The 25,779-nt window shown below is 47.5% G+C and overlaps 1 long non-coding RNA gene across 1 annotated transcript; it reads left to right on the plus strand.

The window, feature by feature from the left end:
• The first annotated feature begins 8,295 nt into the window (after positions 1-8,295).
• On the plus strand, positions 8,296-25,008 carry LOC130858195 (uncharacterized). The gene is made up of 3 exons (XR_009055014.1): positions 8,296-8,376; positions 21,763-21,886; positions 24,994-25,008. It is a non-coding gene; the product is annotated as an uncharacterized LOC130858195 (long non-coding RNA).
• The last annotated feature ends 771 nt before the right edge of the window (positions 25,009-25,779 follow it).

The following is a 25,779-nucleotide window of genomic DNA, read 5'->3' on the forward strand; positions in this document are numbered from 1 at the left end:
TAGTGAGATGATATAAAGTACTTATAGCACAGGGCTTAGGACACTGGAAGCACCAATAAATGTTGCCTTTAAAAAAATCAATGTTAATAATGATCCTTATAAATACTCTTGATGAAGTTGTGATCACGTTCCTGATTTTACTGATGAGGGAGATGAAGTACAGAGAGGTGAAATAACTTACCAGAAGGTCAGAGCCTGGCTTGTCCCCGGATCTATTTGACCCCAGGTTCATGCACTTACCTCTTGCTCTGTGCTCCATTGCAAGGACCCTCAGCCCACTTGCTCTGCACCGTTTGATCAAAACTGGCTTGGCTAGCTACTGCTGGCATCTATGGAAATGAAAGTGACTGGCTGAGAGCTGGTGAGTTGGACGGGACTGTGGGGAAGCAGCCTGGTTTGGGGGGGTTCCAGACCCCGGAGGGGGTGGGCTGGGACCAAGGTATGGAAGTCATCTGGTCACTGCAATTTGGGCTTTCCTTTGGGAAAAAAAGGTTGAGAAGAAAATAGATTGCAGTCTGTTACAGACCCAGTGGCTGCAAATCATTCTGAAAATTAGCTTTCTATGGAAAAATCTATATACTAATTAACTCCATGGCCTCTCTAACGAGTTTAAGCACAATAAGGCCTCTGAAAATATCGAAGCATTTTGCAGCTGCCTTAAATTCTACCTGGGGAGACATGCGCACAGCTCATGAGGCTGTTTTAGAGGTTCCAGAATGAGAGGGGAATCTTCAATGATTCATTTCCAAGGGCAGAAGTTGAGCAGCTGTGACTTTAGTTTACTGCAGCGGGAAGCACAGAGCTCCAGGCTTGTCGGGAGTGATGGAGTCCCTGCCTTGATGGCCTCGGTTGGTACTTGGGTGTGGCCCAGTACTACCCATTCCTCTGAACTCTGTCCTCAGTGTGAAGGCTGGGAGGTCTTCATCACCAGGTCTGGACAGAGAAAGGCTTCCTGGGACTTGGCCACGGAAACCTAGGTGGGAACCTTCTGCTGACTTGATGCTGTCCTGGTGGGTCAGTGATGCTCGGGCCAGGGGAGGTGGCAGAAACCTTCCTGTGTGTGATGTGACAGACAGCCCAGCCAGCAGAGTCACTGGGGATTTGAATTCTCCCAAGAGATCCAGACTGCTCGGGCTGGGGTGCTGCCATCAGACTGCTGGCCTTTGCCCATCACTTCTTTTAGATACCAGCTTGCTCAGGGAATAGCCTATATAGTGTACACAGCATACACAGGTGCTCACTCGAAGGCATGTGCACACACGTGAATGCCCGTAAACAGTCGCAGGGATGTGCAGCCACTCTGTACACCCCGCACTCCTGTATATGTAAAAACACACATGCAGGAACACACACCCACACATGCATCTTCATCCATGCTGACACAAAGCACTCAGGCTGGAAACCTTGACCACCAACCCAAGGGCCCAGATAATCCCAGGGGTCAACTTCAGCATGCCATGCTTTGGGGAGGGAGGCAGGGGCCCAAGCCCTCTCTGCCTCTGTCCGTTCCAGGAAATGCACAACAGTGTCACTCGCTGCCACCTTTGTAAAGTGATAGTCCAGGCCTGGTTTGAACAGAAATCTCTGCAGGGCCCGTACAAGGTCCAGTCATCCCTCAAGATGTCCTCTGGGTCGGGCCTGCCGCTGCCCCCGGGCCCCAGCAGTATGCCTTGCTCAGAACAGGCCCTCAGGAAACACCTCATGGCCAACACGCTTTCCATAAGGGACTCATGCTGTTAACACGGAAGTAAGAGGGCACCTCATTCCACAAAGGGAGGGCGGGAGAGAGGAGGGGGGACACCCCAAGCCTACTGATAACGGGGATGCCCCTACCCCCATCAGTGTTCTCGTCTACCATGTGCTTGGACACTGTGCTCAGTACTTTGCACCACTGTCTCTCCAGCTCCTGAGAGGTGGGTATGATTATCCCAGTTTCCCAATGAAGACACCAAGACAAGTGACCTGCCTGCAGTCCCATTGCAGTGAGTAGTAGGGTCCTGAATAGAGCAAGTCTGATCCCAAAGTCTGCTTTGTACATTAAACTGCTGCCCGTGTGTCCGGCTAAAATGTCAAGACCCCTATCCAGCTATAAGTGAGAGCCTCTAGTAAGTGAAAATGCAGCGTCCTCTAAATGGTTTCCTTTTGGAAAGCCCTGCAGCCTGACTGCGGGGGAGACCTGGATTTGAACCCCAGCTCCATCCCTCACTGGCTAGGTGACCCTGAGCCCCGGGTTCAAGCCTACAGTCATGTCCTAGTTCAAGGTCAGTGGGTCGTACTCCCAGCGTTGGACAGAGTTGACCACTCCCTTATCCTCCTTGAAACCCTTTTTTCCACTTGGTTTCCTGGATGTCACAGTTTCCTGACTTTTCTTCTGCCTCACTTGCCACCCTTCCTCAGTCTTCTCGACTGGCTCATCCTCTCTGCTGCAGCCTCTGAACCGTGGAACACCACAGCCCTGGCTCCTCCCCTGTCTCTCCTGCACTTCCCTGTGATCTCATCCAGTCTCATGGTTGTACCATCTCAGGCTCATGACTTCCAAATGCATACCTCCAACCGGAAACTTTCTCCTGACCCAGACTCATGTACCTAACTGCCCCCCAGGTCTCCTCTTGGGAGTATAAGAGCATCTCAGATGAACACGTGCTGCCGGCTGCTTAGGCTGAAAAGGCTTGGAGACTCCCCGAGCTGCCTCTTTCTCTTCCCAGCCACATCTGATCAATCAGGAAAACTCACTGCATTTTCCTCCCAAATACATCCAGGATCTGACCATTTCTCACCACATCTATTGCCTGGAACACTCCTCTTCTCCACCCTGGAGATACCCATCGGGTGCACCTGGTCCAAGCCTCGTCCTGTCTCACCTGAATTATTGCAACAGCCTTCTTAATGGATTGTGCTTCTTCTACCCTAGCTCTTTACAGTGTAAATCAACCCAGCAACCAGAGAGAGCCTTTTAAGTACAGCTTGCATCATAATTCTCCCCTGCTCATAATCTTGCAGTGGCTCCCCTGTTTCACTGAGAGTGAAAGCCAAAGTTTCCCATAGTCTTGAAGACCCCCATGATTGGTATCCCCCTTGACTTCCCTGACCACCTCTCTAGAGACTGTCGCCCTCACTCACCACGCCAGCCACAGGGCCTTTGCACCTAATGCCCCATTGCTGAGAACACTCTCCCCCAGGTATCCACAGGGCTCACACTCTTACCTCTGTCAGGTCAGCTTTTTGGTGAGGTCTCCCCTGGCCATCCTATTTCAAGTCCCCACCCCCATCTCATGGCAGGTATTGCCAAGCCCCTTACCCTGTGCATTTGTGCATGCTCTCAGCGCTGATCCCCTTCGAACTGACTCTTTCTTTCACGTATTGATTATGTTTATTTTTTTATCGCCCCTCGCCTGCAGCTAGAACGCCTGCTCTGTAGGAACAATGCCTGGCCATTATGGACACATCAAAATGTGTTCATTGAATGATTAGCATTTTTTCTTTCTTTCTTTCCTTCCCTTTCTCTCTCTCTCTCTCTCTTTCTTTCTTTCTTTCTTTCTTTCTTTCTTTCTTTCTTTCTTTCTTTCTTCCTTCCTTCCTTCCTTCCTTCCTTCCTTTCTTTCTTTCTTTCTTTCTTTTTCTTTCTTTCTTTCTCTTTCTTTTTCTTCCTTCCTTCCTTCCTTCCTTCCTTCCTTCCTTCCTTCCTTCCTTTCTTCCTTCCTTTCTCTCTCTCGCTCTTTCTTTCTTTTTCTCCCTTCCTTCCTTCCTTCCTTCCTCTCTCTCTCTCTCTCTCTTTCTTTCTTTCTTTCTTCTTTCTTTTTTGTGGAAAGCAAATTACCTTTATTAGCAAGGATTTACAGAGCAATATTATAGACTAGCCTCTCTCCCGGGATACAAAAGGTATTCAGAACAGCGCCTACCTCAAGGGATTTACAATCTGGATGCAGAGCTAAGCTCTGTGGAAAGAGAGAATCACACAGAGGACCTCAAAAGTAAGCATGTCTGCTTACATGGCCAGGAAAATTCTTTTTTTTAAACTTTTTATTTTATATTGGAGTATGGGTGATTAACAATGTTGTGTTAGTTTCAGGTATACAGCAAAGTGATTCAGTTATACATATACGTGTATCCTTTTTCAAATTCTTTTCCCATTTACATTGTTACATAATATTGAGCAGAGTTCCCTGAGCTGTACAGTAGGTCCTTGTTGGGTATCCATTTTAAATATAGTAATGTGTATATGTTAATCCCAAACTCCCTACTACCTTTCCCCTCCCCACACCCCTCCCCTCTGGTAACCATAAATTCGTTCTCTAAGTCTATGAGTCTGTTTCTGTTTTGTAAATAATTCCATTTGCATCCTTTCTTTTTAGAGTCCACATATAAGCAATAGAATGATCAGCGTTTGATAACCTCTCCAAGACTTGGCTTCTTCATCTGTAGAAGTGGGTTATTTGGGGGGATTAATAAATGTAATTAAATACCCCACACTAGTGCTGGCGTCATATCTACTCCTTTTCTCTAGTGAGCACTCTGGCTTCTCCCTGAAGCCTCTGCCTCATTTCAGATGCTGTCTTTGGCTCCCTGGGGAGAAAGAAGCTGATGTTGGGAGGGAAGACAGTGTTTGGGACCTCCACACCCCTCCCCTGGAACCTGGCCCTTGTCCATCAGAGGTCCAGTGAGAAGATTCCCCCAGGAGCACTTGTTTTCTGGGTCCCTCTGGCCAAAAGCATAGCATTAGACTGGGGAGTGGGGAAGCACAGGTCCATGCCTGCCCTGCAGATGCCTGGAGGAAAAAAAAAACTGTAACGGTGGGAAAGCCGTAAAATGAAAGAAGACATTTGCTTCATAAATAGTGAAACAGATGATTTTAACAGTTAGTAAGAAAGACCTAGGAAAGAGCAATAAGCTATAGAGGGGAACAATGTAGTCTTATCAAAAAGCTTGCAACTGCAGTGCTGATGTTTTCCTAATGAAGGTATGCATAATGAAGGTGCTGTTTTTTCTTTGAGGGTGCATTGTTGTTGTAATGTGGCAAGTTTCAATAAACTTTCCCCTTCTAAATTGCAACACACACACAAAAGCAGTGAAACAGAAGTCATAGTTCTATTTGTTCAGTGACAGTATAAATGTTACTCTTTTTCCATCAAGATGGAAAGTAAAAACAAAGAAAAACTATGCAAAATCGTGAGTGGCTGAACACACGATTGGAACTAGAATGAACTAGAATTGGAACCATGAATAGTGACAAGTATGCCTGGCACTTCCTTTCCTCTCCAGAAAAAAAAGAATGTAGTCAGGTTATTACCATACCCTGAGCTAATGGCATGTAGGTGTGCATAGCAGGAGATGGCTACACTCGGCTGCTTACATTTCCTTGTCTTGACATCCCATCCCATCCTATCCCATCCCATCCTTACTCTTTCCTTCCTCTCCCTCCCATTCCTCTTCTCTCCTCTCCCTTCCACTTGCTTTTCCTCCTTCCTTCCCTCCCCCCCACCCCTTGCATCCATCCTTCCGCCCTCCCTCTCCTTCTTCAAATATGTTTGAAGACTTGGGATGCCCTACCTTCTGCTTGATACTTGGGATACAAAGATGAACAAGATAAGAGCTCTGATCTCAAAGAGCTTCAGTCTTGTAGGAGGGGCCTGCTTGGGAACCAATAGCTACATCCTATGATGGATGTTTGTGCAAAGTTTGATGAAAACCTGGAGGAGGGAGGGGTGGGAAGACTTCGCAGAAGGGGTGACATTGAGCTGTGGCTAGAGGAGTAAGTGGCTGGGAGGGGCTGGTGAAGATTTCTAGTAAGAAAGAAAAGCAGGAACAAATGTGTGGAGGTTAAGTTCGTGCATTTGGTCTTTGTGTGTGTGTGTGTGTGTATGTGTGTGTGTGTGGTGGGGAAGTAGGCCTGAAAAAGTGGGAATCTTGATGGGGACAGCCTTCTCTTGCTTCAAGAACCTCTGCTCTGTCTCTCTTCCCCATGGTTGTTCCCACATTGCTGAAGTAAGCCCATTAACGAAGGGGACACTCCTCCTTGGAAGCCTTGGTATAGGAAGCAAAGAGCCCTGGCCATGCCCTTAGGACCTTTTCTGTCCTTGCACCAGATGAGAGGGTGGCTGGACTCCATCCCATCTCCAGATTTCCTCCCTTGGGGCTGTTGTGCACCCATGCTAGGTGCTTAGGACTTTCAGGCCACATGAAGACACCACCCATGACTCTTATCACAGAGGGTTTCATTTAGTGGTATCTCCTGAGACCTGGGAGAATTCTACTGGATTCATCAAGATTGGGCTGACCATTCCTGGGCTGGTGGCTCCCACAGTGGGGGAGCTGGCCCAGCGTGGGGACCCTGATCCTCAGTGGGTGAGGGCTTGCCCATCTCCTGGGTCTCCTTCTTCCTAGAACAGCTCAGGGCAGAGGAGAAGTGTACCCAGGGACCCCTGGAACCCAGTCCCAGCCTTGATGCTCTTGGATGCTTCTCCACAGTGGCAACAAAAGTGAAAGAGGGTCCTGAGTGGGTGACCTCCCTTCTCCTCCGACCTGGCCCTGAGCTGTGGGAAGTTGCTGCCATAGTGATGGAATGGTGACTTCCTGCTTTTCTGGGCAGTGAGGGTGCCTGAGACCAGCGAAATCCATGGCCACTGCAACTAGATCTGAGGCCTATGGCAGACTCAGGATAAAGGGTCAAGAGAAGGCTGTGTTGGAGTGTGGCACTTACTAAGCACTGGTGGGTGGCAGCTGGGGGCTCCAGGTGTGCAGGGATCTCTGTCTTTCTACCATTGCCCAATACAGAACCGCACACTTAGTAGGTGCTTGGGTGAGTATTTGTTAAAGACGTGTGTGCATGCCTGCATATATGCATACATGGGTGATTTGGTGAAACTTTCCTCCAGTCTCTTCAATGAGCCTCAGTTTCTATTCAGGGCCTCAACCTCAACCCCGTCTGGCACAGCTTTGAACTTGAGCCTGGGCACGTCCTTTCCAAGGAGCCAGACAGGATCCATTCATCTTTCCCACCTCCTTGTCCAAGGCTAAAGTTAAAGCCACGCATGCCAGAATATAGCTCTGACCTATTTCCTACTGCAGCAGCTGCATATTTGCTAAAACTTCTTATGCGATTCCCCAGCTGTTTTTTTAAAAGTGAAGAGGCTTGAAGGACCTCAGATTGCCCTTCCATAGAGAGGATCTGGTGTTCCTGGCAGGCCAGGAACTCTCTTAAAAACCCAGATGGCAAGGAGGGTCCGCTTGTGGTATAATTATTGCCTCAATGTGTACACAAAGCGGCTTGCCCAGAGCCACCCAACCAGGAAGCAGTGACTGGACAGTGATAGCCTTAATGTGCTGGCTGAGAACGTGGGAGTCAGTTGCCCACGTTTGGATTCTGACTCCAATACTTCAGCTCTCGAAGCCTCAGTTTCCTCATCTGTAAAATGGATATCATAGTTCTTACCGCTGAGGGTTGTTGCGTGGATTCAATGACTTTGGAAATTAGGCAGTGCTCGCTACATGTGAATGGAGCAGGACCCTGGGGCCTAATCAGGGAAGGGAAGGGATGCAGAGACAAGGGAGGAACAGTCAAGAAACAATCGTGCAGCCTTGGGGCAGGGTCCTGGATCCCAGGCAAGGGATACACAGAACAGTATCTTTGAGCTGTTTTGCAGATACAGAAACCCCCGCCAGGTGGGAGACATTGACTGTATGCTGCCCACAAGCACATAGATCCCCAGACCCACTGGAACCCGAAGGCTGATGATGCTGACTCCGACTTGCCTCACCATCAGCCCATCAGAAGACTGTCCACGAGCTCATCACACCCTCGTCTTTGAACCAATACCATAAAACTCCTCACTACCCCCTCCAGATCGGGACGCACAATTTTGAGGGCATTAGCCCGCTGTGGCCCCCTTTGCCTGGCAAGGCAATAAAGCTATTCACTTCTACTTCACCCAAAACTCTGTCTCCAAGAGTTAATTTGGTGTTGGGATACAGAGGCTGGATTCGGCATCACATGCTGGCCATTCCTATCATTTGCTACTTACTTGCAATGGCCCAGATCTAGAGCTAAACGTGTTATAGGGGCATCGTATTGAATCCTCACCAGAAATCTATAGAGTCACACAGGGGAGTCCACGGAGACCTCGAGAGGAGGAAACTTACCCCAAAGCCTGGAGACAGCGCTTGCGTGATGGGGACAAGTGTGGACTCAGCTTCGTTTCACTCTAAGCACATCGTCTTACGGCGTGCTTAAAAGGAACCCTATCTTCCGATTCTTCTGCCTGGCAGTCCCCAGAGGAAAACTCCCACGGTAGACAATGGACTGAACAGAGGGGGCCGGTGAGAAAGGAAGCTGTAAGCACGACTGGCTGCGTGGAGCGCGGGCCCACCTGAGCCCTGCAGGTAGGCAGACCTGGCTGGAATCTGCAGACAGGCCCGCAGCAGAGCCCTCGCCCAGCCCCTCCCAGCAGCAGCAACACTTCTTTTTTAAGTCAAATGTTGCCTGGAAGTCATTGCTTCAGCAATTACCTCTGAAACCCATTGTTTCCTCAGTCCCATTAACATGTCAGATCCTGGCAGCCGCTGACGGGGCAAACACCCCTCCGAGGGCTGCAATTCAATTTAAGATCACCTCCCCTGCACAGACAGCCTCGGAGCCGGCCCGTCTCCAGATTTCACCAAATCGAGGAGAGTCTCAGGGCGCAGTTTGATCATGCTGCTTCCTAAATTAAAAACAAAATTGTAAGTGTTAAACATCTTTAACAAGTCATTAAGCCCCAGCCATAATCCAGAAAAAGTCCCTTAATGAGTAATGACATATGTTGTGAGCGCAGTTATCTCCTAATGTTGGATGCTGAGACGGTGTGATGAAATGGCACAGTGCTCAGAAGGGATGGATCACCACTAATGGCAGGATAATTCGAGGCTGTTGGGCTGAGGACCCCAGAGGGCCAAGGAGGCAGCCAGAGCCAGGCGGCCAGGAAGTCTCACTGAGTCTGGATGGGGTGGCCCTCCATCTGCCTGCCCTGATCTGGTCCTGGAGTCCCCTCTCTGCCCCAGAAGTTGCTCTGCTCCGACTCATAGACTCAGCTCTGCTCTGGGCTCTGCCCAAGTACAGTCGTCCAGAGGTCCAGAGGTTGGGCACTAGCCCTCAGGCTTTGGGTCCCCCCAAGCTCTCCCTGTGTCCCAGCCTGAGTCCCTGGGCTCTTGAACGAGGCAGGCATATTTTTTCCGGTTCTATCATGGAGACTCTGCCTTGCTGCTAAGTGCCCACTGGCCTCCCTATCTGCTGCCCGTTTCTCCTTCCCAGTCTCAGCATCCCGCCCTCGATCCCCTGTCCACATGTCGAGGCCCTGACCTGCATCCACGTTGTGCTGCTGTGTCCAGACCCCCTGCTGACCATCCCTGTCTGATGTTCATTTACCCACCGTATAGTTCCTGACATGTGAAAAAACGAACCCGCTGGCCCTCACTCCCAAGTCCCAGTTCTCTGGAGAGGGAACAGGCTGGCCAAGCTTGGGTCACATGACTGTCCCTAGGGTTACTGGGTGTGGCCACCCACAGGGTGATGAGAAAAGGATTTCCTTTTTCCTGCTTGGACGTCTGTGACCCCCCACATTCTACCCACCCGCCCTCCCATGTCCTCCTCCTGACGGGTCTCGTGGTCCTCCCTCCATGCAGGGCCTCTGGGATTATAGCTGGAGGATGCCCCTTGAGCCAAGAGTCTTGGGTCAGAGAATTCAGAACAGGTCTGAGTACTTCAGTAAGGGGAGGGAGAAGTGGGGCAAGGACGGCAAGGGAAGCCCCCAGGGGTGTGACTTCAGGCAGAATCTGCTGAGGGTGGCTTCAGTCGGATCCTGCAGGGGAGCTCTGGGGTGGAGTCGTACCTAGCTGACCCGAGCTGCAGGTGCTGGGAGCTAGAAACAAAGCCCCCCCACCCTGCAGTTTCCTCACTTACTCATTCATTCACTCACATATTTATTAAACATGTGCCAATTCAGTGAGTGCTTACTATCTGCCAAATATTGCGCTGAGAACTTTATACCCTCTACTACATTGAAAACACAATCACCCAGTGATACAGGTACTGTTATTAGGAAACGGAGGCCCAGAGAGGTCAGAAAGTGATTTGCCCAAGGTTGTACATTCAGAGAGCAGTGGAGTCAGGATCTGAACTCAGACTTCAGAGCCAGTGGCGTGTTGACTCTGAGAGAGGAGGGGTGTGTGTGTATGTGTGTGTGTGTGCGTGTGTGTGTATGCACACACACACCTATTTCCTTTCCTAAAGCCCAGGCCTATGCAAATATTTGAGACAGCCGAGCTAAATACTAACACACTGATCCCCAAGCAAACCCAAAACATTTAAATTAAAAAAAATTATTGTATTGAAGTATAGTTGATTTACAATGTTGTGTTAATTTCTGCTGTACAGCAAAGTGACTCAGTTACACATGTATTCAGTTACATATATATACATTCTTTCCCATTATGGTGTATCACAGGATATTAAACACAGTTCCCTGTGCTACACAGTAGGACCTTGTTGTTTATCCATTCTGTATATAATAGTTTGCATCTGCTAACCCCAACCTCCCACTCCATTCCTCCCCCACCCCCCCTTTCCCCATGGCAACCACAAATCTGTTCTCTAACCCAAATCATTTAAATTTTAACAGCAGATAGAACAATTGGAATCTTGGCCCCATGGAATTTCTGAGTTGGGACAGAGTTGAGAGGGAGCTAAGAGATCTCCTGGCTTAACCCTTGCATTTCACAGATGAGGAAATTGAGGCCCAGGGAAGAATCGGCTTGTCCAAGGTCACTAAGCAAGTGAGTGGAAGAGCTGCAGGGACTGACGGGGACACAGGACATGGATGTTGCAGGCCCCCTGCTCTCCTGTCTCACAGCAGTCTGCTATTTTCATGAGAGCTCAGGAAAACGTCTCACTGTGCCGTTTACTTAGAAACAACAGAGAAACATCATAGAAGAGGACCAATTCCTGACCATGCATTCAAAATCAGACACTTACAGGGGTTCCCTGCAGAGTTTTCTCCATTGGTGCCAAAAGGAAGCAGCATCGCCCATCGGCAGCTGGGGGGTGGCCGGTGCAGCCAGGTAAGGTCTGGAAGAGACAGTAGCTTGCCTCAGACCCACATGCTCTCAGCGCACGCTGGCATCTGCAAGGCCTGACCTCCTACTCCATTTCTGGATCTTGTCCCTCCATCAGTGTTCAATTTTAAGTGTCATCCATAGCTTTGATCCTTTGGCCTCAGTGACTCTTTCACACCCAAGAACTTGGCTTAGGAATCACAGCTGTGTATCGTTGATGACCTTCCAAAGTTGGGCCTGTGCTGAATGCTCAGAGGTTATTATTTGGCTACAGATCTAGCACCATGAGCTTCTCAGGGATCTTAGGTGTAAGAATGAGTGCCCAGAAGCCATCTGTTTACTGTGACAATGAAAGGAGGGACACTGAGGCTGAATCACAGTCTTCAGTGCTTGGTGGGTGAGGGTGGGGTATTTGGGCTGAGAACCGGATTGAGAGTCAGCAGAAATGATGGCCATTTGTAGCCTGATAAACATTGGCTGTGTGGCCTAAGGAGAATGGCTGCCCCTCTCTGAATGTTGAGTAGGATGGATTAGGACACTTTCAAGTGCACACATCTTTGATTCTCTGAACTAGAGAAGGGGACTGCATTCTATAGTCTCTGCATTCTCTTTCACACATCTGCCTTAAGAAGAAGAGGCACCCCTAGGCCATGAATGGAAAATGCTACTCAGTGGTCTGCCATGGGAGAGAGGAAAAGGCTGGAGATTTGTGGTTCCCAGCTTCTGAGTGTTCAAAGTGACTGTCATGGAGCGAGCTTTTCTTAGCTGTTTGGTGCTTACAGTACGCTGGGCAAAGGGGATGGAGCATCCTCCCAGCCTCTGCTCTAAAGCTGAAGCTCTCCCACCCTGGGACCCAAAGAGGGACAAGAAAACCCTCTTTGTTCTGGGCAGATGGTACAAAGCCTTGTTGCTGTAGCAGCAACAGCTATTTCCTCCAGCTCTGAGTGGGGTGGCAGCTCAGCTGGGCCTGGGCTCAGGCCCTGTGAAGCCGAGAACAGAGGTCAGCCTCGTGTGTGGGGGGTTCTGTGTCCCCACACTGAGACCCCAGCAATGCACCAGCAGAGGAACAAGAAGTTGGAAGTCATTAAGGGTGCTTTTCTGTCATCATCCAAAGCTGGGATGGGGGCATCCAGGGGCTGGGGCTGGGGCCAGGGCTCGAGGACCCAGCTGTTCAAATAGGGTTGCCTGGATGCTGAAAACTTTCATAACAAGGCTGGCATAGCAGCCTGGCCTTGCAGGGCTACAGAGCCTTGGAGGAAGTGGTGGAGAGGCCTATAGGGAAGGGGAGGGGGCGGAAGGAGGCAGCTGTCCTGGACCTATCAGGCCCTGAAATATGGATGGGATCAAAGAATTCAGAAACTCCTAAACTTCTAAAGAAAAAAGAAGCCCAACAGCTTCTCCCTGCTTGTCTGTCTCTCCTTTATCTGTTGAGCCCTGTAGGAAATGGACACAGTAGGGGGAGTTTGGAAGAACTAAGCATAGATTCAAAGACTTCCAGGAACTAAACGGGCTGAATGGGAGGTGAGAGACTCATCACCTGGCCTTTTTCAACAGCAAACAGAGGTGCTCTACGCTTTGAGGTCACAGACAGAGTTCAATCTCAGTTCTGCCAGTTTGGATATGTATGAGATGCTTGCCCCTCTAAGCCTCAGTTTCCTCATCTATAAGATGGGGACATTCACACTTACTAGTGTTTTTTAGAGAGCATTAAATGAGATAATGCATGCAAAGTGCTAGGGGCTTAGTTGGCCCATGGGAAGTACTCAATAAACTGTGGTTATTCATAGTATCATTAGGTTGAATCAGATAAAAATGCCATTTTCGTAAGTCAGAAGTGGCTAAATATCAGTAATTTCATCTGGTTTAATCTAATATCAATCGGTGTGATGACCCTCATGTTAAGGTGGGGCTGTGGAACAGTGCTGAGCACTTGACCACTTGCTCCCTGGGTAACCATGAGCAAGTCGCTTATTTGTACCCCTATTTCTCCTCTGTGAAACAGAAATATAAAAGTGTTGCATGGACATAGAAAACAAATGGTTTTCTGGTTACCAAAGGGGGAAGGGGGGGATAAATTAGGTGTTTGGGATTAGCAGATAAAAACTACTATATGTAAAATAGATAAACAACAAGGTCCTACTGTATAGCCCAGGGAATTATAGTCAATGTCTTGTAATAAACTATAATGGAAAAGAATCTGAAAAAGCATATACATATGTATATACATACATATATACATACATCTGAATCACTTTGCTGTATACCAGAAACTAATAAGACATTGTAAATCAACTATACTTCAATTAAAAAAAAAGTGTTGTGTGGATGATGTGAACTAATATAGGGGAAGTACTTAGAGGAACGCCTGGCCCAGAGCTGGTGCTAAATAAATGCTTGTTAAGTGAATACAGTAAGTCCCCTACATATGAACAAGTTCTGTTCCAAGAGCACATTCGTAAGTCCAGTTTGTTCATAAATCCAACAGTTAGGCTAGGTACCCAACTAACATAATTGGTTATGTAATACTGCACTGTAATATGTTTATATTACTTTCCAAATTATACATAAAAAACAAAAACAAAAAATAAAGAAAATGTTTTTAATCTCACAGTACAGTACCTTGAAAAGTACAGCAGTACAGTGCAATAGCTGGCATTCAGGGGCTGGCATCGAGTGAATAGGCAAGAAGAGTTACTGCCTGGACGAGGGAGAGGAGGTGGGAGATGGTAGAGCTGAAGGATCATCAGCAATAGGAGATGGAGGGCAAGCTACAGTTTCACTTACACCTGATGTTGATGGTACAGTTTCTTGTTCCTTGCTGGATTCAATTCTATCTACTCTCTTGAAAAAACAATCCAGTGATGTCTGGGTAGCAGCTCTTTTTTTCTCATCATAGATGACATGGCAGCACTGGATTGCATTCTGAGCGGCTGCTGCAGCCTTCATGTACTGTTCTACATTTGGGTCCTGTGCCTCAAAAACTAACAGTGCCTATTGCTATTTCCTGAGTCATGAATCTCTTTGGTTCTTCAGTTACTTCCTCTTCCTCTTGTCTCTCTTTGTCCTCTTTCTGGGCCTCCAATTCCACCAGGTCTTTATTAGTAAGCTCCTAGTGTTGCAGAGCAACAGTACTGTACAGTAAAGTACACAAAAGCACAACCCCTTGGAAAGGATGCATGCACATTATAATGTACGCCAGACACGTGAACTAACGTGATGTGCATGTTCACATCTTTGAAGGTTCATATGTAGGGGACTTACTGTAACGATGGTTAACTGATAGGGGATGATTATTCCCATTTACATGATAGGAAATAGGGATTTGCCCAGGTGACACAGCTGGGGCTGGAACCCAGTCTAACTCTGAGTCCAGTGAGTGTTCTTGCCATTGCCCCAGTTGCTTGCCCCTGCAGCCTCCTGTCCTGTCCAGCCCAACACATAACTCTACCCTGATGATAGTCCATCTGTCTGTCCAGCCAGCTGGTCAGCTAGATGGCCAGCCACCATTCATCAATCGATCAATTCTTCCATGAATTTATCCAACTACTTCCTTCCTTCCCTTCCTCCCTTCTTCATGAAATCAACTTCTGTTGGATGCTATAATTTGGTTGAAATGATCTAGAAACCTAGAAATCATTTGTAAACGTCAAATTAAGGTATAAATTACATGCAGTAAAATACACCATATGAAGAATGTAGTTTAATGAGTTGTGACAATTGCATATAATTGTGTAGTCATTGCCACAATTAAGTTATAGAACATTTCCATTATCTTATCTGCCCAAATCTCTCATATTTTGCTATATTTATAACAGTATTTTAAGTATTTGGTGCTATTACAAAGGGTTCCTTTAAATTTTAAATTTTCAATTGTTAATGTCGGTATATGGTTTACATACAATTGATTTTTGTATATTGAGTTTGCATACTTTGAACTTACTAAACTCATTTATCTGTTCTAGTAACTTTTGTGTAGATTCTTTGGAATTTTTTACATAGACAAGCAGACTCAGGCTTATTTCTTCCTTTCTATTATGCTTTTTATATTATTTTTCTTGCCTTACTGTACTGGCTATGATCTCCAGTACAATGTTGAATAATAGAAATCATTTTTTGATTCCTTTCTTTTTCTTTTGTCCTTAACTGCATCCAATCTATCTTCAAACTTCAAAATTATATCCAGAATCTGAACACTTCTCTTCTATAAGCTCTCTTGCCTGGATACAGCCACTATCTCCTCACTGATATCTCTGCTTCCACTCTTGTCCCCTGTAGTTCCTCCTCCACAGAGCAGCTGAAGTCATATTTCTATTCCAATTAGAAAAAAACTCAAACATCTAACCTATAGGGCTGCTCTCTTCTCTGACTTCATTCCCTTCACTTACTGCATAGTAGCCTTCTTGCTGTTTCTCAAATATTTCCACCTTGGGGACTTTACACTGACTGTCTTTTTCCTTTGAATCCAGTTTTACCTCAAATGCTACTCCCCTCATAGAGGCCTTCTCCAACCCTCTGAACTCATACAGGTCTGTTAGTCTTTAGCTCATTCTTTCCATTTTATCTTCTTCATAGAACTTATTGGTCCCTAAAATTATCTTTTTCCTTTTGTAAGTGTTTCTTTTCTATCTCTTCCAACTAAGGACAGGGATTCTATTATGCACCCTAGACTAGATCAATGTCTGCTATATAGTAGTTTCTCATTAAGTGTTTGCTGGTCAACTTCTTCTAGCTCTATGACCCTATGAGTCTGAGTGAGATCTTCTCCCCAACTTATCCCTCAAAAAACTGGACAAGCTTCTTAAGAGAGCTGTTGTTTCACATCTGTTGAGTTCACTTCCTGAGCACCTGTGCACCCCCACCTGACAACACTTTGGCTGCCATCATTTTTCTTTGGTAAAGGCAATCATTGTCCTTAAGACAAGTCCAGTTTCAGTCCTTATACCACTGGAGACAGAGCAGTTGCTTTGCTGTAATTGATTACACCTTCTCTCATGAACTCTTTCTCGCCTTGGCTTTTGAGACAATGCACATGACTGGTTGTCCCCTTGTCTGTCTGATCGTTCCTTTTCCCTGTCATTGGTAGGCTATTATTTCTTTCTCATTATCCCTGAATGTTAGTGCTCCCTAGGATTATAGCATAGACTCATGACCTTCTCATCTGACCTTTTGGTTTTAACTACCTCTTTACCAAGTGATTCAACAAGTATTTACAGGGCTTCCAGTAGGTGCCTGGCACTGGGAAAGCATAGGTGAGAAAGACAAGCATGGTCCTTGCCCTCTTGGAGCTCATAGATTAGAATGTAAGATTCATTGCTGCCTCTCCAGCAACTAAAACAATGCCAGATACTCAACACATATTTGGTGAATGAGCGCATAAATGGGATAAAGAGAAAATAAGCAAAGTTACACAAATATGTATAGAATTCTAACAATGATAAGTGCTATAATGTGGAAATATAGGGTGCTATAAGTAAGGAAATTCAGGAAATATAATCTATTTGGGATTGGGAGTCCTCAGAAGCCCTCAGGAAAGAGACATTTAGGCTTAGCCATGAAGGAGCTACAACAAAAGGTTGATAAGTCAAGTGCAAGTATCAGCAGATTAGAAGATCTGGAGGTTGGAAGTTGAGGAAATTTCCAATCTGATGGATTCTGCCTCTCTATAAACTATAGGGAAAGTTTATCCACTGAGACTGAGGGAGTGAAGAGGAGACAAGATTTGAAGAGAGAGGCAAAGATATTAAGAGTGTGGGGGAATGTAGGGGTGAGCTTAAAAGGAGTAAGAATTCCAGGCATTACTTTTTGAGATAGGTGGTCATGGATTCATGGTGACTCCAGTCTGTCTAGCCGTGTGATTTGTTCAATGCATTCACCCTCTTGGCTCAAGTTGTAAAGTATAGGGATAGTTGGGTTCATTCAAGGTTGGGTTCTTATTGTGTAATGGCTGGAAGGATGGGCAAGAGAGTTGAGGACGTTTGAAAAGAAGGACTATGGAATCTAAGAAGCATAAGAGAGCAATTTGAAATGCACAAAGTCTCCTAAGGCCTAGGCTTAGAACTGGCACAGTGTCACTTTCTGCTTCATCCTATTGGCCAAAACATGGCAAGCCAAAGCCAAGAGGTGGGGGCATATTTCTCTCCTTTAGTGAGAACTGCAAAGTCATATGACAAACGGCATGGCTACAGGGAGGGGCAAAACACTGGGGTCAGTAATGCAATCTACTACAATAGAGATGAAAGCTACCCTCAAAATATGGTAGACCAGAAAGCCAAAAGGAGCTTGCTGACTTCCTGAAGGAGCCAAATCTTGCTAGGAAAGGAAAAATAGATTCCTATTTGGTTCAGCCACTTCAGCTGGATTTCCATTACATGCAGCTAAAGACAATTTCTAAGTTACACAGAGAGCTTAAGGATAGGAAAAAAGTGGAAGGACCAATGGCTTGTGGTCTCAGTGAGCTCAATGAAGGGTACTCATGGAAAGAAACTAGAATGGTAATACATTTTTACCATTTTTAATTAGTGATTTTAGTTAGTGATTTTTAATTAGTGAGTATTTTTAATTCATGATTTTAGAGGTGGTGCAGTTTCTTGTGGTAACAAGGTGTAAAGAGTGGCAAGTATGGAGCAGAAGAGAGTGGAGATGAGGAAGTCAAAAACTATCAAGGCAGGGTGCGGGAGGGATTCTCCATCTGGACAGTCAAGACATTGAGAATGAGCTGGGTAGAAAAAAGACTGGGACCCAGGGTCTGAAGGCTGCCTTGAATGAGGAAGAGTAGTCAGGAGAGAACTGGAACAGGAGAAAGGGCAATATAGCCCGATGACATTGGTCTCGATGCACTGGTCTCAAAGGAGTGAGGGGTTTATAAGAAGATGAGGGAGAGATAAGGATGCCCAGCTTCATATTCATAGTGCAGGCTGCCCTGTGAGATTTAGACTCGTGCAACAACCCTTGAGACCTTTGCAATTCATGATACCTTGGCATTTCCAACTCATCATATCTGAGGCCAGGCTCCCCGTATTTCCCTGCAAACCCACCTCCTCTCCTGTTGCCTCTCTTGGTGAATGACCTGCCACCCAGTCACCCAAACCAGAAGGCTGGGGATCATTCTAGAGCCCTCTTCCTCCCTAATCCTATCATGACATCCTACTAATTTCACAGCACAAATATGTTGCAATCCATCCCCTCTTGTCCTCTGTACCTTATTTTCAGGCCTCCATCATCTCCCATCGGTCCCTCTGCTTCATTCTCTTAACCATGCTCCCTGCCTCCAGTCTCTCTCCATGAAATCCATTATCTAACACCTCAGGGAACCACTCCGATGTTGGCTGAATCTGAAATCACACTCTGCACGAGAAACTGATCATGAGATACCTGCTTTGTCTCTCTGATTCATGAATATGAAAATGGATTCCTGAAGCTAACAGGGTGGGAGAGTCAGCACAGGGGAGAAAGGCCAGGCTGTCCTGAGAGGTGGGTGTTTACCCAGGGAAGCCCAGGCTTGTCCAGTCTTGGGGCAGGCTGTGGGATGGAGTCCTCCTGCGTACCCCCCACTGGATGGTCCCGGTTATTGTGGGGACTAAAGCATCCTTGCGTTGCTGGCTGCCTTGGCAGTCCCGTGGATGTCTGAGTGTGGGACCGTGAGCTTCTGTTGAGCAGAGGGGCCTGGGGGAGGGAAGGCCAGATGGCGAGTTGTGGGGAGCGGTGAGAACGGTGGGGAGGGGTTGGCAGCAGCTGGGAAGGATCAATGCCTTTTCCCTTTCCGTGTTTGCCTGTGTTGCGATCCCTGCTCAGATGAAAGAAATTCAAATAGTTATTGATTCCGGCTGAGGGGAGAGTGTGGGGATCGGGTCTGGCTCTATTACAGCTGCACCCAGCCCCAGCCCAGCCTGCTCCCAGCCCCGGCCTTGGCCCCTCCGGCCCTGCTCTTGCTCCTGCCCCAGCCTGTTCCCAGCCCCTGCCCCAGCACCTTCCCTAGTCTTTGGCTTGGGGCAGCTATATGCTCAGTTAAAAATACTTTCCTACACACTCTTTCTTCTTTAGAGCAGCCGTGTGAAATCGTTCAGGCCAGGGAGACGGAAGCAGACATTGCTGGGACAGAAGCCCAGAGCCCTGCCTCAGCCCCAGTGATGGGGACAGATGAGACAGGGCCTGTGAACTGTGGGGCCTGAGGGGTCATTCCAGCCTTTGCCCAGCCCATGGGTTCAGAACAGTTTTACCTTTTCAAAGGGTTATAAAGAAAAGACCAGAGTATGTGACAGAGACTGTATGTGGCCCACAGAGCCTAAAATGTTTACTATCTGACAAAAGTTTTACTTTACAGCAAAATTCTCCTGACCCCTGGTTTACTCTTCTGCTTGTGATGTTTGCAGGTGAATTTCCCCCAAGTCTAAGCATGCTGAGCTTAAAGGCTGGTGCTGCCTCCTTGTAGGCCTCAGGAGGGGTCTGTACTCTTGATCCCATGCAGGGCAGCGGGGGGAGGGGGGTTAGTCTCCTCAGTGGGAGTCCATGGCCGCTTTGCAAAAGCTGTTTGGCCCCAGTTGCCCCCAACCCTCTCGTGCCCTAGGCAGGGACACCCAGGGATGCGTCACCACAGTGGCTCCTTCCCAGTGACCCCAGGTCCCAGAGGGCCCAGATGCTGTGTCCCTCACAGGGTGCACACGGCTCCCAGCCGGGGCTGTCCCAGCTTCTCTGCAGTCTTCAGCCTTGTTGGCCTGGCTGCAGAACCCTCAGGGCCCAAGGGCTACTTTCCTGATTCTATCATCTCGCGAGGTGACCTTGGGCAAACTCCCAAACTCCTCTGAACCTCAGCTTCCTCAGCTTTAAAATGGGGATAACCTTAACTACATGTTAGGGTCATTTTAAGTGTTTAAAAATATTCTGGCTCTGTGTTAGCATTTAATAGAGATAAATGCAAAAAAAAAACCCCCAAACCAAAAACCAAAACAAAAACCAAAAAATCCCCCCAAATTGCATGAGATCTGAATTTCTGGCCTGCTTTCCATTGGCCGCCAAGTGCAAACATCCCAATGTAGAACCGGCACCCCGGACTGGGATGACAGAAGACCCAGGTTATCATTCCTGCCCCTGGAGCTGAGTCACCTCGGGCAGGGCCCCCACTCAAGATTGCAGAGAGGACCTGAAGCTGCTGTAATTGGTCAGGACAAGGAAAGGTTTCATGCAGACTGCTCCACCTGAGAATGGATGTCTGGAATGGCCCCTTTCTCAGGGCCAGGTGCTGTGAGGGAAAAGGCCAGAGCTCAGGCAAGGTGCTGAGCTTGCTGCCGACCCACCCCGAGGGACGTGCAGGAATCAGCAGGACGGTGCATCGATCCCATCGGCAGCTGGGCCACGTGGGCTGCCCATCGATTGGAGGCCTGCCTCTCCCCAACACTTCCTCACCCCTCCCCCACCGGGCAGCCTGAGTCCCTCTTGCCTTCTGCCTCCTACAGCACTGGGGAGGGGAGGCGAGCGGAGAGGAGAGGAGGGGGAGACCAAGAAATCTCCCTGATCCCTCTGGACAAAGAGATCTGGCAGCTGCATGTAATTCGCGACTCGGATAATCCCCAATCCCTCATCCGGCTCCATTTGCACATAAATGCAGTGCCTGGCTTCTGACCCCAGGGGTCCTGGGAGCCCTTTGGGGGGTTTGCCCCCCTTTATTTCCCCTGTGAGTTTTCATTGGCCGAAAACCCCTCTCTCCTCCTGGCCACTGAAAGAAAGAGGATTTCCCAAAGAAGCCCCTTTCTCAGGATGGAAGAGAATTCCTGCAAATGGGACTCCTTATATCCAGGGCTCCTGGCAGGAGCCCCAAAGGGCTGGGGAGCTGGCACACCCAGCTGTGCTGTGGCTGTGGGACCTTAGCTTGCTGGACCCTTGGAACAGGTTGGTGTGTACAGGGAAGAGGGTGCTCAGGAGGCCGGGTGGGGATGTAAAGACAGAGCATCTCAGAATTCCGAGAATTCACGGCTGTGGAAAGACAGGCCCTTAATGGTCTTACCTGGGACAGAGAGAGATGTGTGTCTCTCTCTCTGACATTTATTGAGAATTTATTATGTGCCCAGTACTGTAGTCCGTGTTTTATAAACATTATGTCATTTTCTGCCACAGCAACTCTTCAAAATCAAGTAGCTGAGATTATCCCCCCTTTATAAACAAGGAAGCTGACGCTGAGATGGTTGAAGTGAGTTTCTCAATACCTGGGTGTTTGTCAGTATGAGCACTCCTGTGTCTGACTCCAAAGGCAGAGCGCTTCCAGGCTGCAGGCTGCCCTGATTCCTCTCACCGCTGGCCCATCCCGCAGGCAAGAGAGGACTCCAGGTGCAGGCTGGGCCACCTTCCAGAGCCTTAGAGGGTAGCTGTTAAGCGCTTAGGCTCTGGAGTTGGATTGCCTGGATCCAGATCCCAGCTCTGCCACTGAGCACGGGCAGTATGGCAGGGGCTGAAGGGCAGTGCTGCTCCCCTCCTCCCTAGACTTGAGCGAAGATGCCCCTCCCCAGAGCCCCATGCTTTTAAGGAAGATGCTCTGGCCCTCCTATGTGGTGAGGAATCCATCGTGAAGTACCCACCTGGACCCCTCCTCCACCTTTATTTATTTATCTATTTATTTTAAAGATTTTTTTTTTGATGTGGGCCATTTTTAAAGTCTTTATTGAATTTGTTACAATATTGCTTCTGTTTTAGGTTTTGGTTTCTTGGCCACGAGGCAAGTGGGATCCTAGCTCCTGGACCAGGGATCGAACCCGCACCCCCTGCATTGGAAGGTGAAGTCTCAACCCCTGGACCACCAGGGAAGATCATGTGCCAGGTACCTGGGACCCCAGAGTTCCCTGCCCACAGGGCCCCACTTCCAGGTCCTGTGTGGACCCCTCCCCTGGGTCCATCCTCCTGGGGCAGGCCACGTTGTGAGGTGTGGTCGAAAGGCAGCCGCTTGGGGCTTCTGGATGCTATGTCTGGACCACGGAGGCAGTCGGGCTGCAGAACGCGTGACACTCTGCTGAGGCTGAGAATCTAAATGCAGATCTGGCCTTCCAGGTCCTTGTGAACGTTCCTTTGTCAAGGTATTTCATTCAACATAGTTATATGTTTTAAATGTTGGGGCACATGGTACATGGCCTCCATTTGTGTTCTTGCCGGGGCCCTGCAAATGTTAGGGGTGGCCTGGCCCTAGCTCAGTGGCTGGAGCCAGCCTGCCTGCCTGGGTTCAGATGCTGGGTTCGGCCCTTACTAGCTCTGTGACCTTGAGTAAGTTCCTAAGTCCCTCTGTGCCCCCCTTTTTTTCCATCTGTAAAATAACAGCACTAACCTCAGGGTGTTATTGCGAGAATTAAGAAAGATTGTACATGTAAAGTGCTTAGGAATACTGCCTGGAACAGAACAATGCTAACTTGCGTTTAGCTCTTACTTCCATTTCGGAAGGGCTGTTTGGAAAGATTCCAATGACCTTAGGTGGCAGGGCAAGGGTGAAGGGGGGAAGGTCAGGAGTGTCCCTGTAATTGTAGCTGAGCTCCAGGCTCTGCTACTCTCTTGCTGTGTAAACTTTTGCAAATCCCTTAGCCTCTCTGTGTCTCTTCCTTCGTCCCTAAAATGGGGGTGATTTGAACAACTTCAAGCTGAACAATAGACACAAATTAAAGGAGAAAATAACTGACTGCCTGACTCAGAACCAGCATATGGTAGAGGGCTGACAGCTCTCCAGTTTTTCTTCTGAAACATCTCTATTGCCTTCAGTTGTCGCCCCTTCCTTCTCTCTCTACTCCTCACTCAGGCCCTTGTCTCGTTTCATCTGTGCAACCGTGTGAGGTGGCTTTTCCAGATTGGGAAATTGAGGCTCGGGGAGGGAAGTCGTCTCCCCAGGGTCACGCAGTGAGCTAGGCCAGGAGTCGTGAAGGCAGGGACAGAGGCGTGCTCCTGTCCACTGCATATTCACTCTGTGCTTGGGGCTCGTATACTGGCCATTGGGGCTCACAGACACTCGGGGGTAGAGAGCTTTGCAGACCCCTATTTTACTGGGGGTCTGGAGTAGACCAGACCGAGCCTCAAGGGCGTGAAGGGATCTTTCTAGAGTTGACCAAAACTGCCACCAGTTTTCTGCTTTCAGAAAGCGTGGGGAGGAAGCATTCCTAAAACTGGCTCCAGCTCCAAGCAGGCTCATCTTTGCCACCAGATTTCTCACTGTGTCCCAAAGGATGGGGCATAACGACTATGAGATGATTGGTAACTTCCTTCTCTGAATTGGACACCAGTTTCTAGAATTCCCTGAGGGGCTAACCTCTAATTTCAATATGTTAATGTGTAGAATCTAATGGCATATTTATTGCTTATGTAGATGCTAGTTATTTACATGGGAAACTGATTTATCTATTAGATAATTAGTAAACTTCAATAATTGCAAAAACCTTTTAGCAATCAGTTGACATTTAATTAACATACAATAACTGTCTTATTAAATCTACATTAAATGCCTATTGGAGTTAATTAAAACTCATACCTATGACTCCACATTCTTTGGGAATCCTCATTATAAAGCCCACCAGTAAGAAGGCAGATGAGAAAACTCCCTGGAAAGGGAAAGCTGTTTGTAATGGAATTGAAGGAAGGACTCAAACATTGATTCGGTGCCTACTGTGTACTTAAAACCATGTCAGGCAAGGCAGAACTAGGCCTTGCCTTCAAGGAACATATGGTCTGGTGGAAGAGGGGTGGGCGGCGGGGGGCATGTGTAGATGAATCATGTAGTCACACAGACAAAAGTTACTCAGCACCTCTGACAGGTGCAGTGAAGGGCAGGTGGATGCTGGGAAGACCCCAGAGCAGGAGGATTCAACTTGGTCATGGGGGTCAAGGTGGCTGCTTGAGCTGAGTTCTGAAGGTTAAGTAGGAGTTCTCTGGGGAATGAGGGATGAGAAAGTGCTTCAAGGAGAGGGAACAGCATCTGCAAAGTCTCTGGTGAGGCAAGGAGCATGGCGAGTAGGATGGACCAATGGCCGGTATTGTGTGACAGGGAACAAAATGGAGCATTGAGATAAGGAATCTGGTCCTTTTCCTATAAGCAATGGGAAATGGGAATTTGTGAGTGTGTGTGTGTGTGTGTGTATGTGTGTGTGTGCACAGCATGATTGGGTTTGTGTTTAGAGAAGGTCATTCTGGCTGCAGCTAGAATGAGTTGGAGGGGGACCCAAATGGGTTTGTATAGACCAGTCAGGAAGCTATTGCAGTGGTCCAGGTGAGAGGTGCTGGGAGCTTGGACTAGATGATAGATAGTGGTGAGGACAAGAGATGCTGAAACATTCAGCCCTCAGCATGAGCTGGCGATTGGAAGGGAGGGATCAAGCAGGACACTTATGAGTCTCGCTTTTAGAGCTGGCTGGCTGGTGCTGTAATTGGAAGCAGGATCACTGGAAGGAGTCCAGATTTGGAGTGAAGCCCAGGATAGTCTTGGATATGTTGAGGATGAGCCATCCAAGGGAGATGTGAAATAGACAGATACACAGGCCTTGAACTCAAGAAGAAAAGTTAGGGCTGAAGATTTTAAAAATCCTCATGCTTGTTTGGGTTCCACTCCAGAGATTCTGATTTCATTGTTCTAAGCTGCAGGTGATTCTAATGTGTAGTCTAGTTTGAGAATGACCAGCTTAGGTAGAGAGCACAAACCTATGACATGGGTTTCATTACCCACTGCCGTGATCCGGGCATCTCCAGCTGGTTTAGTTCACCTCTACCAGTGCTCATTCTTATCCACGCATATATATGCACTCATATTACTGGTGATGCTGTAGGGAATAATCATGTCACCCTTGATACCACGTACTTACTATGTTGCAGACACTGTGCTGAATGCTTTGCCTCTGTTCTCTCATTTGATCTTCATAACAAAATTACGAGTTAAGTATTAGTAGTATCTTTGTTTTACAGACAAGGAAATGAAAGCTCTCAGAGGTATAGTGTCTGTCCACCGTCACACAGGTGGTATTAAGTCGATTTGAACTCCAGTCCACTGGACTCTAAGTTGTCATGCCCCATCATTGGTATATTGCCAGGCTCACTGCAAAACCAGGTAGAGTAAGTTCATTTGTATCTTTTCTTTTAAGATCACGTATGTGATATCATATGATATTTGTCTTTCTCTGTCTGACTTACTTCACTTAGTATGATCATTTCTATGTCCATCCATGTTGCTGCAAATGGCATTATTTCATTCCTTTTTATGGCCAACCAGTATTCCATTGTGTTCCATACACCACATCTTCTTTATTCATTTGTCTGTTGATGGACATCTAGGTTGCTTCCATGTCTTTGCTATTGTACTCACGGACACAGAAAACAAACTTATGGTTACCAAAGAGGAAGGGGTGGGGGAGAGATGAATTAGGAGGTAAAGGTTAACATATACACACACTACTCTATATAAAGTAGATAACCAACAAGGACCTACTGTATAGTCCAGGGGACTATACTCAATATTTTGTAATAATCTATAAGGGAAAAGAATCTGAAAAATAATATATATAATATATATATTTTATATATATATATATATATATATATATATATATATATAAAACTGAATCACTGTGCTGTACACCTGAAACTAACACAATACTGTAAATCAACTACACTTCAATTAAAAAAAAATAACCATAGAGAGGCTTTTTAATGTGCCTGCCTCACAGGGTATCAGTCTGATGAGGGATATGGAAG

This window comes from Hippopotamus amphibius, chromosome 1, assembly GCF_030028045.1.
Source record: "Hippopotamus amphibius kiboko isolate mHipAmp2 chromosome 1, mHipAmp2.hap2, whole genome shotgun sequence".
Lineage (NCBI taxonomy): Eukaryota > Metazoa > Chordata > Mammalia > Artiodactyla > Hippopotamidae > Hippopotamus > Hippopotamus amphibius.